The sequence below is a fragment of the Gobio gobio genome (genome assembly GCF_949357685.1).
Source record: "Gobio gobio genome assembly, chromosome: 12".
Lineage (NCBI taxonomy): Eukaryota > Metazoa > Chordata > Actinopteri > Cypriniformes > Gobionidae > Gobio > Gobio gobio.
This window is the reverse complement of record NC_137105.1, coordinates 15,199,529-15,217,497: the sequence shown is the minus strand read 5'-3', so window position 1 is coordinate 15,217,497 and position 17,969 is coordinate 15,199,529. Positions and strand designations below refer to the sequence as shown.

Below are 17,969 nucleotides of genomic sequence, written 5' to 3'. Positions count from 1 at the left end.
AGAAATCCAAACAGACAATTATTATGAAATATAAAATTCTTTATTTAAAACATTTTAAGTGCTTTAACTTAAACATGTAAATGTGTGGAAAAAGTTCACTTTAAAACATCCTCGAATCAAATCTTATTTTCAGAAAATCATGTATAAAAGTAATCAGAGTGCATTCAATATCACTTATTTTACATTTTATTTACATTTACATTTGGCAGACGACTTGCATTGCATTCAAGATACACATTTTACATTTTGTCAGTTCTTGCTTTCCCTGGGAATTGAACCCATGACCTTGCTAGCGCCACACACTATTGTTTGAGCTACAATTTTAAAAACTCTGCAGAAAATAGTTGGTAGAATACTGTAAATAGTTGGTTGAAGAATACTGTAACTTTGGTGCAAAATACACATATACATGAATAAAATATAAACAAAGAGCAAATTAATTCTGAAACAAGTTATCACAACACAACACAAACACAAGTTTCATGTCTGTACCGATCTGTGCCATCTTCCACATTGGATGATTTCAAACAGGAACCAGGATTCTGCTCCATTATGGCAAGAAGTCCCTCTAGATAAGAATGATATGAAGTTAGTCATACAATTTGAGTATACACAAACTTTTTACACTGTTGGAATTTAATAAAAAATAATAATCCCATTACAATTCATCATAATGGTAAAATACTATTTTATAGACAGTTAACACTTTGAGGTACACCTAGCTCAACGTATGCTGTCTAGTCTAATCCAGTCCTGCAATGCCTTCATGAAGATGTGAAATGAAATGTTCAGTTTTTGTTTTAGCTGGTGATTCAATGTTATGAATATTTTGAAGAATGTACTTTGTAGTGATGCTGAACCTGATTGCATATTAGAGAGGTGTCTCTGTTATTAGCTGAACAAAATTGATATTGAGTAAAAAACTAAAGAAAACTGTTAGTACATAATAGTAGCAGCAGCACAAACTACATGCTCCAAAAAAGTAATATTACTGAATCACCTCAACATGATTTCACAAACTATTTAATCAAAAACAACAATGTAACCTTTTATTGCAGGATGGATTACATGTATACTGCATTAGCTTTAGTAAGGTATCCTCAAACTTAATGCTGCATTCACACGGGACGCTTCTCATTTACTTTGAATGGTTGACGTCATGCGTTGCTGAACTGAATTGTGGGTTCCGTCGCGTCGCTTCACTCACGTTGCAAGCGGCAGAAGTTGAAAGGTGTGTTGGACATCAGCTGTGACTGGATGCAACCAATCGGCGAGAGTAGCCGCGTGCAGGCGGGGAGGAGCTGCAAACGGAGACGTGAAGTCTGACACTTTCTGCTTCCCGCAGTGATGCTTGCGCTGTGTTTGCACACTTTATCAGCTGAAGTGAAATAAATGCAATATTTGTCAATGCACAGATGTTTCAGAGACATTTTTTGTCATGTAATACTTTATGCACTACTTAATACAGCGTGTGTTTGTACAAGAATAAAGTTAACATACAAGCCTAAACTATCAATGAAGTGGGGGTCTACGTTTTTCATCTGTTTTATTTTGATAAACATGACAATATAACAACGCAACTACATGAAAAGAGATTTAACTGTTATAAAAAAGAGATTTGTGCGCATTAGAGGAACTGAAGGTTTTAGAATAAACACGAAACACATGTGATCGCTGTCATGCGGAGAATCCGGCCAATCGTGGAACAGCTGTGTCATCAAAGTCCGTGCAGTCGCTCTGGAGAAACTGCACCGGCTGTATTAGCCGACTGCTCTCGAATTGCTCTCGAGGTGCTTTGATGCCATACGTCACTGTCACGTGGCGTCGGCGCTGTCTCAGGTCAGACAAAATTTCTAACCGGCATGACGCCCTGTGTGAATGCAGCGTAAGTGTCTGTGTACATTACATATCCTATTAAAAAAGTGTCTCACCTAGTCCAAGTTTTTCCATTCAAACTCCATTAGGTGGCGAAGGAAGGATGACACTCTGTTGTTGATTACAGTTGTCTTCCTGTTCACAACTTCCCCGGTCTTCCGACTCACTCTGGTTTTGGTGGTGCATCTTGTTCCCTCCTCTGGGTTTTTCCTCACGAAAAAAACTGAAAGCAAGAGAAAATTAAGAGAATAAAGATATTTTAAATTTCATCACCCTTAGTGCCTTTGCTTTAAATGTTTTTGGTAACACTTTAGAATAATGGTCCGTCATTAAACGGATAGTTCACCAAAAAAAAAAAAAAAGTACATTCTGTCATTTACTCGCCCTGTTGTTCTAAACCTTTTAAAGAATGTTTGTAAACAGACAATTTTGAGGCACCATTCACTTCCATGGTAGGAAAAAATTACTATAGAAGTGAATGGTGCCTCAATCTGTTAGGTTACAAACATTCTTCATCTTCTTTTGTGTTCAGAAATGTATTCAGGTTTGCACTTGAGCAACATTATTCTAAAGTTTTGCCATGTTTTTTTCATAAATTATATTTCATCTGCCAAAATCATCCAAAAATTGTCCAGGACTGCTTCAATTCCAGAAAATAAAATTATAATCTGTCAGTCCTGGACAAACACAGTTTTGGATTATTTTAGTATAATATAATTTATGAAAAAAAACATGGTACATGGCTAGTTACAGCTAAAAAGAGGTGGAAAAACTAAATAATTTTGTGATTCTGTTAAACAGACCCGACTAAAACATACAAGAAAAACTTTGAATTATCAGTAATATGTGGAGAAACAAAGAGGACTAACGTTACTTACCGTTGTATGAGTTCCAGTGTCGCACAGCACAGGCAGGCTCCTGGTATTCTTATCTAAAGTGTAAAATAAATAATGTCAATCCAAATGTAAACTTTGTTTGTTAACGATATTATTTTTGCAACTAGTGGCCAACGTTAATTTACTAACTAACGTCGTCCTAAATGTACGCTTAATATGCTCGATAAACAAAATCTTCATTGTATTGGTAAAGTTAATTCAATAAACTCACTAACGTTAAGTCTTTTAAAAAATAAAACGTTAGGTTTATGTTACCTCAGTTTTAGTACCAAAGCTGAAGCAAATGATAACCTAACGTTATGTAAAGTATGTTGTCCGGGCAGTATGTTGTTCTCTCTCCTCGGGCAGTAACGTTACACACGACGCTGGCTGCACTGGTTCCTAATCTAATTCAATAAACTCATTTTTTTTAAATAAAACGTTAGGTTTGCCTCAGTTTTTAACAGCAAAGTTTAAGCAAATGATAACCTAACGTTATGTAAAGTATGTTGTCCGGGCCGTGAGCTCTCTCCTCGGGCAGTAACGTTACACACAACGCTGGCTGCACTGGTTCCTAATCTAATTCAATAAACTCTTTTTTTTTTAATAAAACGTTAGGTTTGCCTCAGTTTTTAGCAGCAAAGTTTAAGCAAATAATAACCTAACGTTATGTAAAGTATGTTGTCCGGACTGTGAGCTCTCTCCTCGGGCAAAACTTACAACGCTGCACCGGTTCCTAATCTAATTCAATAAATTCATAAAACGTTAGATTTACCTCAGTTTTTAGCACCAATGCTGACAAGCTAAAATTGGGGTGCAGACAACCGCGGATAGTACAAATCACACTTACCTTGCTTGTTTGCCGTTCTGACGGGGGATGAAAAAATCTTCGCAGGGTGTCCGGACACAGCTCACATGTTCACTGGAACCGTGAGCTCTCTTCTCTCGGGTGAAACTTTCAGCGCTGCACTGATGGTTCCTAATATAAATCTAAAGCAAATCCTGTCGATCCCAATTGTGCCAAATAGGCCGTTGTGGTAAATACAGTATTATACTTTATTTTTTAAAAATACAGGAAATCACTGTATTTGGTGTTTGACATCATAGAAAATACCCATGATGCAACGGGAATTACAGTTATTTACTGTAAAGAGAATTTACAGTATTATACTGGGTGATATATAGTAAATAACTGTACAAATTACAGAAATGTCTAACAGTGTAGTCATGTGCCTTTCTCTGGTTGCAGAGCTATTACTGGTGCTTCATTCCTAACTTCTCCTGTGTATGTGCCTTTCTCTGATTAGCGAGCTATTACCAGTGCTTCATTCCTAACTTCTCCTGTACATGCTCAATCAGAATTCGGTGTGGGGATGCTTTGCCCTCTCAGGCTTCTTTGGCTACATCTAACAGCCCTTGAGGTTTCCGCCCAAACAGTAACTCAAAGGGAGACAATCCAGTAGAGGCCTGGTGAAGCTGCAGGACCCCGAACAGCATGTACGTGATCATGACATCCCAATCTTGTCCGTCTTCGGCTACCACCCGCTTTAGCATTCTATTAAGAATTTGATGAAAACGCTCAACCAATCCATCTGTCTGGGGATGGTAGACTGAGGTATGAAGTTGTTTAACCTGTAGCAAATTGCAGAAGTCCGCCATAAGCCAGGAGACAAATGGAGTAACCAGGCTGGTCAATATTTCCTTGGGGATGCCTATCTGGCTAAACAGAAGGAACAACTCCTTGGCAATGTTCTTGGAAGTGGCTTTTCAGAAATACCCACCCGAGCCAATATCTCCTGCTTTGGCACTACATAATCAGTGGCCAAAGTGGGGGATAATGAATAGTGGACACTCTGCGCGTCCCCTGTTAGAAAGGAAGCCATGATGCCAGCCCACTCAGTCTCGTCCCACTCCTCCTGCTCAGCCACAATTTTTAATGTGTGGAGGTAGGCCTCCACATCCCCAAGATCTGTTAATTTGGTGAGCAGTTGCCTGGCTGTGGCTCAGGTACTGGGAAGCGAAGCTTGCAGTGTGGTCTCTAGATGGAGTCTCCATGTCATACGAGAGAGAGGGAATGAGAGAGAGCCAGATCTGTAGGATGATGAGAGGAAACACAGACAAGTTAGGTATCTGTCCTCAATTCTCACTTGCCTGCATTCTCCACCAGTTTTGGTGGGACAAATAGGACCAGACTCAATGAATGGTGAAGTTACACTGGAGGGGCCTTTATTGAGTGACAAGTTTGAAATTAGTGTAGGTGTTCCAAGGTGCAGGAAAGCTGGTGCTTCAGTGCAGGAGTGAAGGTGTGGCAATGTGCTGGATAATTGCAGTCTGGGTTCCTTAATAATCACCTTAGCCTGCAAGAGAAAAGAACCAGAGAATGTGTTAGTCTTGGGAGATCTAGCCTCTCCTAAGCCTCTTTGCTTAAATCCACTTCTCCTGGTGGCTCTCAGATGGCTCCTTTTCCCTTTTTCTGCCTCTTGGCAATTGGATTCTCTCTGTTTCCATGACAATGCTGATAAGTGTTTGGGTAGCTCGCCACATTAGCAACATATGAGTAAATAGCAACATATGAGTAAATAATTTTTGTAGTTTCTGTTAGTAAATGGATAAATTACAAGATGGCAGATGTAGTATGTCAGGGAATGTGTTTATATCATGCACCTGCATACCTAAATATTCTTAATCAACAGCCAATAAGTACCCCAAGTTCTAAGTTCTTTGGAAATTTTATTTATTTATTTATTTGTGTCAAATACGTGGTTATGTCCATCAAAAAGTCCTATTTTGATGGAAATAAAAATAATTTCACAAGGCTTTAAAATCACAAGTGCTGTGAGTTCTTGCTGTGATTTCATTTTAGGCTGATATTGTTGTGAAATATTTTAATTTATGCTACACAGCAGTGAGATCATTAGCATTTTAGCAGCATGGAAGCTGTAACTCAAATTACCCATTGCAGAGAAGTCTATGGCTAATTGCATTACCAAGGGCAAGTGCTGGAACCGAAAGAGAGAGTTTTTTCCCTTACCTTTTGTTACAGTGCATCTTTGCCTCAAACTGCAAGCTCAACTGACTGATTTTTGAAAATATGCCATCCACAGTAAGACACATCCCTTTTCTAGGTCAGGGTTATTGCTCCTACATCACAAGAAAATTTGACTCAAGAACTTCTGCACTACTAAGCTCAGAAACCCAGACAGCTTTACATACATGACAGCACAGGTCTTTTTGCGTCAAGCACTTGCTTTATGCAGCTGCCATTTATCATTTATGCAAACTCTATAAATGCTTTATGCTAGCTGTACAAAATTCCACTTAATTAAGAATATGACTAAACGTTCCATGGCTGCTTCTCTGAGCCGTGCCGTAATGTGACAGAATTCATTAAAATCACCCACAGAGTAAGCACATTCCTGGCAAAGAAAGGGTGCAATAAAATCAGCCAATCAGCTTTAAAGGCCAATACCGCTGACCCTGTTGCATGTTAGTAGCTAAATCAATACGGTGAAAAGGAGGATTGCTGCTAAGAGCTGAAATGGTTCCCTTATCAATGATAGAATGTGTCAGTTCTTTTTTAGCTAAGAAAATGACCTTTTGGTGCAATCTAGGGCATGCTCCCCATAGCTCCCTGTAGAGAATATGATTTTTTTTCACACTTGTCTAGTGAGGGCTTTTAAAAAAATCTGCCTGCCTTTCCATGTCAAGAAACTTCAACTGTGTGAAAATCAAGAGTCTTGATGGATATCCTAATCATGTGTAATTTTATATCATGATCATTGATTGCTGTGCAATATTTACAAAATGACTTTATATTGTAATACATATAAAAATTCTTACATTTGATTGAAAAAACATCCTAAAAATAATCCTAAAAGAAAATTAAATACGGTCCTTGGATGGTTGTGCATGTGCAAATTACAGTACATTTCAATGAATAGTTACCAGAGCTTCTTTTTATTCCAGGGACTGTTTCTTTGTGTAGAGTTATTTACAAAATTCTATTTCTGTGAAGACACAAACCTTGAAGTCTTGCCTACAAAAAACTACTATATATTTTCACTGCCCAGTAATAAAAATATACAGTTCAATGAACACAAGTTGACCTGTGTGACTACATGCTCCAATAGCGATTCATCTGAATATCAACTATAAACACATAAAAACAAATAGCATTTCCAAAAATGGAACTGTCAACTCGTTTAACCATCTGGCTTCAGAGACTGTAAAGTTCTAAAAATGCTCCAATGAAGAATGTGTGCAAATGAGGAGTGACGATAGGAATATATATTTTACCCAATATGTGGAACAAGAATTTCACCAGGGACTTTCAATTTTCCATGTGAGTGTGTCCGTCTGTTTCCTACCATTGCCTCAGCTCAGTAACTTCAAAACATAAGCCCATTATGGAGCCCACACTGTATCTTTAAAGAACAAATCCTGACCCCAGGCTTCAAGACATTCAGAGGAAATATACTGTACTTTAGGTGATGGAAATGGCAACACATGAAAGGATTTCCATGTATTGTGCTAATCATGCACACATGCAGTTCATGGGTTGGAAAAGTCAATAATATAAAAATTCACAAAAGGCAAAAATAAATAAATACCTGCATAATATTTTTTTTCGTAATAAATAATCAAGGACAGGCCAGATTTCCAAAATGCAGCAGCAGTTGGCCCTCCCAGGCTTCTTTGGCTACATCTAACATCTTTTCATTGCCACTTGAACAGTAATTATAAAGGAGTGAATCCAGCAGAGGCCTGGGGAACCTCCCGGACCCCAAACAGCACGTCCAGGATCATGAGGTCCCAAACGCATCCGTCTTCGGATAAAATTTATAAAATAGTTTTTATTAAACTATAGTTTACCAGGCCCCCACTCACACATGTCCCCATAAAACATGTGTGAGTGGGGGCCTGGTAAACATACATTATTGGGACAAAATACCTAAAATCCTTGTCCTTGTGGGGAAATGTTTTGTCCCCATGAGGAAAACAGCTTATAAATCATACTATGTGATATTTTTGAAAATGTAAAAATGCAGAAAGTTTTCTGTGATTAGTTCTGTGGGTTTAGGGGTAGGGTTAGTGTAAGGGGATAGATTATGCAGTTTGTACAGTATTAAAAATCATTGCGTGTCTATGGAGAGTCCCCACAAAGATAGTGAACCAGTGTGTGTGTGTGTGTGTGTGTGTGTGTGTGTGTGTGTGTGTGTGGACTGGTAATCCCTACGTTATGGGGACAAAATGTCCCCACAAAGATGGCAATATCCAAAATCCTCATCCTTGTGGGGACAATTTTAGGTCCCCATGAGGAAAACATCTTATAAATCAGACTAAGTGATGTTTTTTGAAAATGTAAAAATGCAGAATGTCTCCTTTGATGGGTAGGTTTAGGGGCAGTGGCAGTGTAGGGGATAGAAAATACAGTTTATACAGTATAAAAACCATTACGCCTATGGAAAGTCCCCATAAAACATGAAAACCCAACATCAGTGAGCCGAATCATGATTCGGATCGCGTGTCAAACCGCCAAACCGCTGATTCGACTCGCTGATTCATAACGCTTCGAAGCTTCTTGATGCCTTGTTTTGAAATCGTCATCACTATGTAAGTCGTTATTTAGGGTTTTTTTGGGCACAAAAACTATTTTCGCCGATTCATAAAGTTATTTTAGAACCACTGTAGTGAGATGGACTTTGTAACGACGTCTTTAGTACCTTTTAAGGGTCTTGAGAGTGTAAAGTGCCATTGTGCCAATGGAGGCCTTTCAGAGCCATCAGATTTCAACTAAAATATCTTCATTTCTGTTCCGAAGACGAACGGAGGTCTTACGGGTGTCGAACGAAATGAGGGTAAGTAATTAATGACAGAATTTTCATTTTTGGGTGAACTAACCCTTTAAGTTTACACACATATCCTTTAACCTTTAAACACAATGCAATGCATAATTCAAAATACAAGTAAAACTGTGAAAACAGTCCTTATTATTAACACAGTACATTGGACAAGGACATTTCTTAGAGTGTGGTTGCATACATAATACTAAAATAACACTAAATAACACTAAAATGCACTATAGAAACCCATTTTCCCAGAGTGTTTTTGATCACCTGAGGTAATCTCACGGGTATTGGCTGAGTTAAGTTATTTTATTGAACACAGTAGTCACTGTGAACCCCAGCCTCACTAGTTTCCCCAAGCCAGGCTGCATTCAGAAGAAGAATACGCTCAATTACGGCTTCTGTCCATCAAACAGGCCCTTTTTCTCCTCTTTTCTCAGCCCTGTTTTTACAGTCAACCATCCTGACAGGCAGAGTGCTTCTCCCCATCCCAGATGGGGCTGATTGATCAACTGACTTGGGACCAGCACGTCTCTTTGATACGTCAGTGTGTGTGACTGATGGTATGTTCTGGGGTTGGGTTTGTCAGCATGTCTGCGCACCCATGTGTGTGTGTGTGTGTGTGTGTGTGAAAATGACGGTCGACATTACAACCGAAGCCACATGAGGTTTCCTCTGACAAAGGGTTGATTCACTCCATTGAACTATGAAGTGCAGCAATTTAGTTTTACTGTGAATTGATGGCTTGTGAATGAGTACTAGATGGGGTCAGTTATGATACATTGGCGTTCCCAGCTCACCTTGGGTTCTTCTTCGCAGCTCTGGCATCTCATTAGCTAAGCTTCTCTGGCTCTCACTGTTGTGTTTAAATCTGCAGTCAGTCTAAAGTCCTTTGGTGAAGCAAAGCTACCATTTGCAAAGCCAGCTTTAATGGAGTTTTAATGACCATACTTGAACATAGCTTTTTCTGTTCGCATTCAAGGCAAAATTATTTTTTTCTCATCGGTTTTCTCAGTAAAGTTTAAGCTCTTTATCCTTCGACGATCTTTTGGGTAAAAAAAAATAAGATCTTGCTTCAGCAAATCAATACTACTGTGGAAAGCCATCAAATCAAAGTGTTCTTCTTCTGCATGATACTGACGGCATGGGACATTTTCTATTTTTGTTGTGGTCCTGTGGCATTTATTTGGAGCTTTATTCATCTAATGATTGTGACCTCATGACTATGCTGCAACACTTTAAATGCCATGTGCAAGCGAGTGCTGAAATTGTTTCACAAGATAAATATTTAGATCAGGAAATAGTCGTTTTAAGTAACGACTCACACATCACACTGAATGAGATGTAAACTACTCTAATGGATTTTGTAAGTCAACATTTCCAACTTTTCTGTGAAAATGCTTCATGACTTATGGTCTTCATTGAATGACATAAAACAGCCGTGTCTTGTTTTGATTAGCCCTGACCGGGTATGAGATGTCAAGTTGCAGAGGTTTTCTCTTTTGAAAGCATTCATGGTCAAACAAAGAGTTGTGTTTATCTTACCATTCATCACTTGTCTCGATGTGAATACATTAACAGTCCATTGCAGTAAGAGACAATATGCTGAATGTTTAGAGCTTGATTGGCACTACTAGAGGAAATCAGCTAATTAGTATGACGCATTGCTGTTTATGTAAAGGCTGAAATGGAAAGTGAATCTATTGTATATGCACGGGTACCCTCAGATTTTTGAGACAAATGGATTTAGATTATTATTGAAAAACAAAAAATTCTAAAAAACTAAAATTCTAACAAATACTGTAAAGTTAAAAAATATATATTGGCAGATAACCAATAAATGGCTATTAAATACAATTCCTAACTGAAATAAAATAATAAAAAATTTAAAGTACAGAATTTCATGTTGAGATCAGTGTTGAAATTTAAAACTAAAACTATTAAAACATATATTTAATTGAAGTAAAGGTGAAATAAAATAAAATTATGATTTTATATTACATGAAAAACTAAAACTTAGAAATGAGAAATGTTGCCTTGGCAACTAACTGAAATAAAATACATTTAAGTTAAAAATGACTAAAACTGAAATAAAAATATTTTAAAGCTAATTTAAAAAAAATAAAAATGACATACAAAGCACATAACAAAATTACTTGAACTTAAAGTAAAATCAAAACGAAAACTGAAAATATAAAAAAGGTAAAATAACACTGTTTGAGATCTACTAAAGATTATGTTTAACATAGTTGTTAAATTTTAAGTGTTATTAAAGATGATGATAAAGAAAATATAAATGTAAAAATGCATGGAAATGAGCATGCACAATCTTTCATATATATATATAATAATAAATCAATAATAGCAGCCTACAGGGTGGGGCAGTTGTGGCCTAATTACTGTTTATAGTAATAACCATCTCTCTATTTATACATATTTATATATATTCAGTATATTTCCATGTCCTGCACTTATGCAACCATTGTATATCCTGCACTTGCTGCTATTGCACTTCTGGTTAGACCTAAACTGCATTCCGTTGCCTTGTACTTGTACTTGTGTAATGACAATAAAGTTGAATCTAATCTAATGGATAGAGAGTCGGACTTGAAACCAGAAGGTTGTGGGTTCGAGTCTCAGGTCCGGCAGGAATTGTTGGTGGTTCATGAGTAAAAAATTTTGAGTAAAATATCGAAAAAAAACACTAGGCCAGTGTTATATATTTTGTTCTATTTGTAAATCGTGGGAAATTGCTATTTTAACCAAGGAACCGGGACGTGTGAGGGAGTCGCCTGTCGATTGCGTCATATCTGCGTTAGCCTCGTTTTCCGGTTTTATTCTGCAGAAACGCTTTACTCTTACTGCAGGTGCAACAAGTGTACCACAGGTGCCGAGTGAACGTCATAACATCATTTTCAACACACTCAGATGTATCTAATATGATAAACAGAGCTGCGTTACCGCTTACTCATGACTTGAAAACCGGAAGTGGCGCCGGCGGCTGTGTCATAATTAAAGTCACGCCGCTCTTCTCATTAACAATCGCACCAGTGGCCTTGCTCAGCTCCACAAAACTCTGTCCTGCTCTGCTTCATACAGTAACGCTAATAATCGCATCCATGTACATGAGTCCTATATCCCGATTCTTTTCCACCGGCTGTTAGGTGAAGACCACATGTCCCAAGAGTCTGCGCTCAAACGTGGCGTCATCAAACTACGCCTTTGTTTTGAACAGGCGACCTCTAGTGGACGGAAAAGTTACATAGTGCAGCTTTAAGCCTATTCCCAGACTAAAATGTATGTTTGAGCTGTTAAAAAGCTGTCCTTGTGGGGAGCTGTTGAAAGTAACGTGCACTGACATATCTTAAAATATGTCAATGCCATTATTTTTTCTCAAGATGCAGACCAGTAATGTTTTCTTAAGGCACATTTATAAAAACTACTTAAATGCCTTAATTGAACTAAGGCGTGATCCTGGGTTAATCCAAACCCTGCCTCTGAAACCGGGACATTGTGTGTCCCTCATTTACATTCTTTTTATCAAAAAGAAAATGCATTATGATCACTGGCTGTCAAGTTCAGTTGCAAGTTTGTTTGGTGTATGAAACAACTAACAGGGGTCCACTTTTATGTTAACCAACAACTGACTAGACTGTACCATCTTAGATATATACAGTAGAACTGCTAAGTGGTTAAAAAGGTCTCATCTCACCCAAGGCACCATGTAAGCCAAGACTACTGCTGCCTCAAAAAAACAAGCGCATGACACCTCTGTATGCAAGAATAACTGTACTGTATATATGCAAATAACTGTGATCAAACATATAGAGAAGCCTGTATTCTATGCAAGGATGTGTGACATGCATGTTTGATCTGTTCTCACACAAACATCCTGTAAATGCAAATGAAGTACTCGTACAGTTCGACTGGAAAGAAGAGCTGGGAAGAAATGGATTTAGACGTCTGATGAGTCATACAGTACTTCAGATATTTCTCCGGGCTTAAGTGAATAATAAAGAGGTATCCAGTGTGTTTTGAAGCTTCATTTTAGCCTGAATAGTTTAACATAAAATGATTGGCTTCCTATGTTTGCTTGCTCTAATACCCTGCCTGTAACTTTACTGATAATGTCCCGGTGTAAGAGTCTTAGATCGAAAGAAAAACAGAAATTAATTTGTATAATATCAATAGCTATATTTTATATCCGAATGTTATACCAATCTATACATTTCAAAGAAGTTTCCTTCTCCGGGAGAGAAATCACATGAAGAGAAAATTCTTATTCACTGTGAAGAGTTATAATGGCAGGCAAGCTTTGTGGCAGTGACCAATGTAGCTAAATATGGAACACATTTGTCTGGCTGGGGAGGCAACAAACCACACAAACTTCTCACACAAACACAAAGCGGACCTTATGAATACTGATGATGCACACCAAATGTGAACTATTCTTAAACAGAGGGTTTTTCCTGTGTTCCAGATAATACGCCTCCACCTCAAAGTCCTAGTGAAAGTGTTGAGTAGCACAATGATGGGCCACCATCTGTCGTTTTCTCATTAAAGTGAGGAATATGTTAATGCGCCTTCGCAGTCTTGCAGAGCTGCTAAGTCAAGGACAAAATTAGATCGCATCCAACATTGTTATCCATATGTCAAGTATTTCTCTTTTTATTGGCTTATTGAAACTTTACTTGTTATTTCGTAGCTTGTAAAAAGGTAAAATGGAGAATCGGACAATAAAGTACACCTAATTGGTTAAGTAAAAGAGTATGTAACATTACAGAATACTATGATTCTAAAATTGTGAAAAGGTATATATATATATATATACACACCGATCAGGCATAACATTATAACCACCTTCCTAATATTGTGTTGGTCCCCCTTTTGCTGCCAAAACAGCCCTGACCCGTCGAGGCATGGACTCCACTAGACCCCTGGATGTGTGCTGTGGTATCTGGCACCAAGATGTTAGCAGCAGATCCTTTAAGTCCTGTGAGTTGCAAGGTGGGGCCTCCATGGATCAGACTTGTTTGTTCAGCACATCCAACAGATGCTCGATGGGATTGAAATCTGGGGAATTTGGAGGTCAAGTCAACACTTCAAACTCATGTTGTGCTCCTCAAACCATTCCTGAACCAGGAATGCAGTACGTGTCAAAGTAACATCCACATGGATGGCAGGACCCAAGGTTTCCCAGCAGAACATTGCCCAAAACATCACACTGCCTCTGCCGGCTTGCCTTCTTCCTATAGTGCATCCTGGTGCCATGTGTTCCCCAGGTAAGTGACACACACGCACCCGGCCATCCACGTGATGTAAAAGAAAACATGATTCATCAGACCAGGCCACTTCCTTCTATTGCTCCATGGTCCAGTTCTGATGCTCAATGTGCCCACTGTTGGCACTTTCAGCGGTGGATAGGAGTCAGCATGGGCACCCTGACAGGTCTGCAACTATGCAGCCCCATACGCAACAATATGCGATGCACTGTGTATTGTGACACCTTTCTATCAGAACCAGCAACTTAACTTCTTGAGCAATTTGAAATACAGTAGCTCGTCTGTTTGATCGAGCCTTCACTCCCCACGTGCATCAATGAGCCTTGGCCGCCCATGATCCTGTCGCCGGTTCACCACTGTTCCTTCCTTGGACCACTTTTGATAAATACTGACCAATGCAGATCGTGTTCTAACACATCAACTTTGAGGACAAAATGTTCACTTGCTGCCTAATATATCCCACCCACTAACAGGTACCATGATGAAGAGATAATCTGTTATTCACTTCACCTGTCAATGGTCATAATGTTATGCATGATCGGTGTGTATATATATATATATGGAGCTCAGAGCTGGTTATGGCACACGTCATGGACTATCTGGAGAACAGTGCAATGTATGACTCAAACCTTTTTCATTTGAAATTTGCTCATTTGGCATTCTTTCTAAGCCATCAGAAGCTTCTAGCTCTAAATCTTTGATGTTGCTCGGAGAAAAATCCAGTCTTCAAATCAGATAAAACAGATAAATGATTAAAATGTTTTTGTGGAGAAGTGGCCTCAAATCAACAGCTCTTGAAATCGCAGCTCTCCTGAGTGCATCAATAATACATGATGACCCACTTTTTGGTCTCAAATTAAGACAACACTACCGCAGAACTGTCCCATCGGTTACATTTTACGTCAGACGTGATTTATAAATTGGTACTTTGACAATTACAGTCTATACTGTAGGTTTTGTAGAGTTTCTTATTGAACAGATCAAGTTGTATTTTTTTGCAGAATGTTCAAAACAACTTCAGCATTATGTAACCAAACATTTTGTTATTTTACACAGAATTCAGTTCACTCATATGGACCACAAAAAATGATAATTGTACTTTTGCAACAGCTGAAGTGCTTGTAAGAGGAAAAGCAAATGAGAAATCATTTATCCTGGCAGAAGAAGAAAAAACAGACAATGTACATTGAGGCTGCCAGCATTTCTGTGTCACAGAATTTTTTACCAGTACATTAATTAAGATAATACATAAACATTTCTGAATGTCATGGGCACAGATGCTGAAAACAGATATATTGTGATTTTTTTGCCATATGTTGTGATAATTTTGCCTTCGGATTTCACAGGTTTTTAATATAATAATGCGAATAACTGCATCATTCATTTGTATTATTTCAAATACTGAATGATTTTCTCAAGCAAAACATTTGGTAATATGGTCTATGAAGCCTGTGCTATTATATTATTTCCGTACATTATATATTAGCCTTTTAGACATGATGCCAGTAATAATTAATTAAGCTGATTCACTCAAAAACACTGATTCATTCAGAAACAAAAGAATTTACATCTTTATAAGTCATTAAATCATTCATTTAAGTAATTTGTTAAAGAGGTACTTCAGCGCTGGGAAGATGAATGTGTATTTAAACTGGGTCATTTATGTAGTAGAAATGTGAAATTATTTTTGAATTTGGTGCCTTCTAGACTGAGAAAAGACAGAAAACTTATTTTTGTCTCATGTGGATGAAAGACAACAACTCCCAGAATGCACTTGCTTCGCTGCCCAACGAGGCCACTTCCAAAGTCACGGCCACTGGTGATCACTTGCCCACCATGACACCGTGCCCTCCGTTGTTTTGATTTTCATAGTAATAAAATAATTTTGTTCAGTTAGAGAACAGACAATTTAAAACTGAACATGTCTTTCAATAAAGTGTGAGTGAGCCAAACGAAAGTCACGGCACAGATGCAGCAGGATTCAGATTTCATTCATCACGAGAGCGAAGAGCTGAGCTGAGCAGAGCTGAGGTAAGCGCGGCAGTCATTCACGGCACGTGTCCAGTCTGGCGCGTTTTCAGATCATGCCTATGGAAGCATAACGTTCATTGGAATTTATTGAAAAGTTGAAACACTCACTTTGCTCTGCACCGCTCCGTTATGAATGCCCGTGCTGAGCAGCCGTGCGCATTTACATTCTGTGAGTGGGATCCCACCACTATGGGCGGGTTGAAAACCTGCGGAACTAGCTCTTTCTACTGGCTATAGTCTCTTAAATGACGATATTTGCGTCATGAGAATTTTTTCCAGAAATAAAATGCATAATTCTCTCGTCTCAGGGCGACATGAGGGGGGAAAGTATGATAATTTGAATATACTACCGGGTTTCTACTGATACAAAGCTTAATGCTAATCGCTGAAGTAACCCTTTAATGCCTGTCCCTGAATACAAGTGTAATTTTGTAAACGATCTAAGAGTATTTTATGATCTATTGTGTCGAATGCAGCACTAAGATCAAGTAAAACTAGTATTGAGATACAGCCTTGCTCAGCAGCTAAGAGTAAGTCAATTGTAATTTGAACGAGCACAGTTTCTGTGCTATAATGGGAAACAGCAATTCATTCAGGTACTGTAGTTTTGCTGTACATTTGTTTGGACCTATTTTGTTGATGGCGCAAAACAGAAACAATTGCTGGTAATAAAATGAAAATTACACAATATTAATATGATATTTTTTTGTGTATTGAAATTGTGTATAAAACAGTATTCCCAGTACCAGCCCAACTATGATTTGGCACAGTTTTTGTGATATTGATCATATTATATTATATTATTGGTGCCTTTATATTATATTAATTATATTATATTATATTATATTATATTATATTATATTATATTATATTATATTATATTATATTATATTATATTAATTATATTATATTATATTATATTATATTATATTATATTATATTATATTATGTTATATTATATTATATTATATTATATTATATTATATTATATTATATTATTAAACACAATTAGAAATATACAGTATATTTAAATTACTCTGAGAATAACTTTATAATGCATTACAGAGTTCATATGGCCACCTTGGCATTCAGAATGAAGAAGAATAAAAGCATTAATACATTTTCATCACTTTCTATGGTTTTCAAGAGTAATTGATCTATTTTATTAATCACCTCTCTTCAAGGGTTCAGTCATTAATGGTCATTGTGGAGCAGGGTGTCCATATTGTTGGGTTTGGACTGATCTCTCTTTGAAAGCTCATAATGTTCCAGTCTTAGACGACATCGGAGAAGGGCTCTTTGGTTGCACTGGGTTATTGTTGTGTTTGAATTATAGTAGTGTTGCACTGTGGAAAACAATGTTATGACAGGCCAGGACCAGCAGTGAAACAACAGGGGAAAGTGTATGCAATTAAAATGCAGTACAGTGCACTGCTATGAAATTTATGTGTCCAATAAAAGTGCCTGCATGGTAAGCACAGGGCGTCTCGTTTTCTTCACTATTGATAAAAAATTAGCTTAATATGCATTACCACAAAAATCAATGAATAGTTAATCATGCATTTTTTACTATTAGAAATGTATAATTGTGCAGGAAAATGCAAAGCACATCAACGGCGGTATTCTTTCTTGTCTTAATGAAACCGGGCTTAATTTTATTGATGGCATTTTCTCTAAAGGGAAGGAATAAATCAACTGAAGAGTCACATGTCTTTTATGAGACAATTCAGTCTTGCATTATTGCATGCATGGCAACATAAACAGGCCATCATCCCTGTACACATTACGCTCCCTATCAACCTGTAAATCAGGAAATTAGTGTATGCAAGAAATAATGCATCTAATGCCTTCTGCTGCATGCACTTCATCTCAGGGACAAATAAGAATCTATTTCGCAAGGGGAATTCAAACAGGATGGTTGCTTGAGCACTTAGCAGCCATTTACAGATGCACACATCCATTGGCTCTGGCTATAAAACATATTATGTAAACTATTCAGATGTCGTCTCCCTCTAGAAGGAAAGCCATGTGTTGGAGGAGATATTACAGAGAGGAAAGTC

The 17,969-nt window shown here is 37.8% G+C and overlaps 1 long non-coding RNA gene across 1 annotated transcript; it reads right to left on the bottom strand.

The window, feature by feature from the left end:
* Nucleotides 1-210: 210 nt before the first annotated feature.
* Nucleotides 211-2,808, bottom strand: LOC307134842. Its single transcript, XR_013817607.1, has 3 exons — nt 2,754-2,808; nt 1,932-2,098; nt 211-568 (listed from the first exon to the last, which is right to left on the bottom strand). It is a non-coding gene; the product is annotated as an uncharacterized lncRNA (long non-coding RNA).
* Between the last annotated feature and the right edge of the window lie 15,161 nt (nt 2,809-17,969).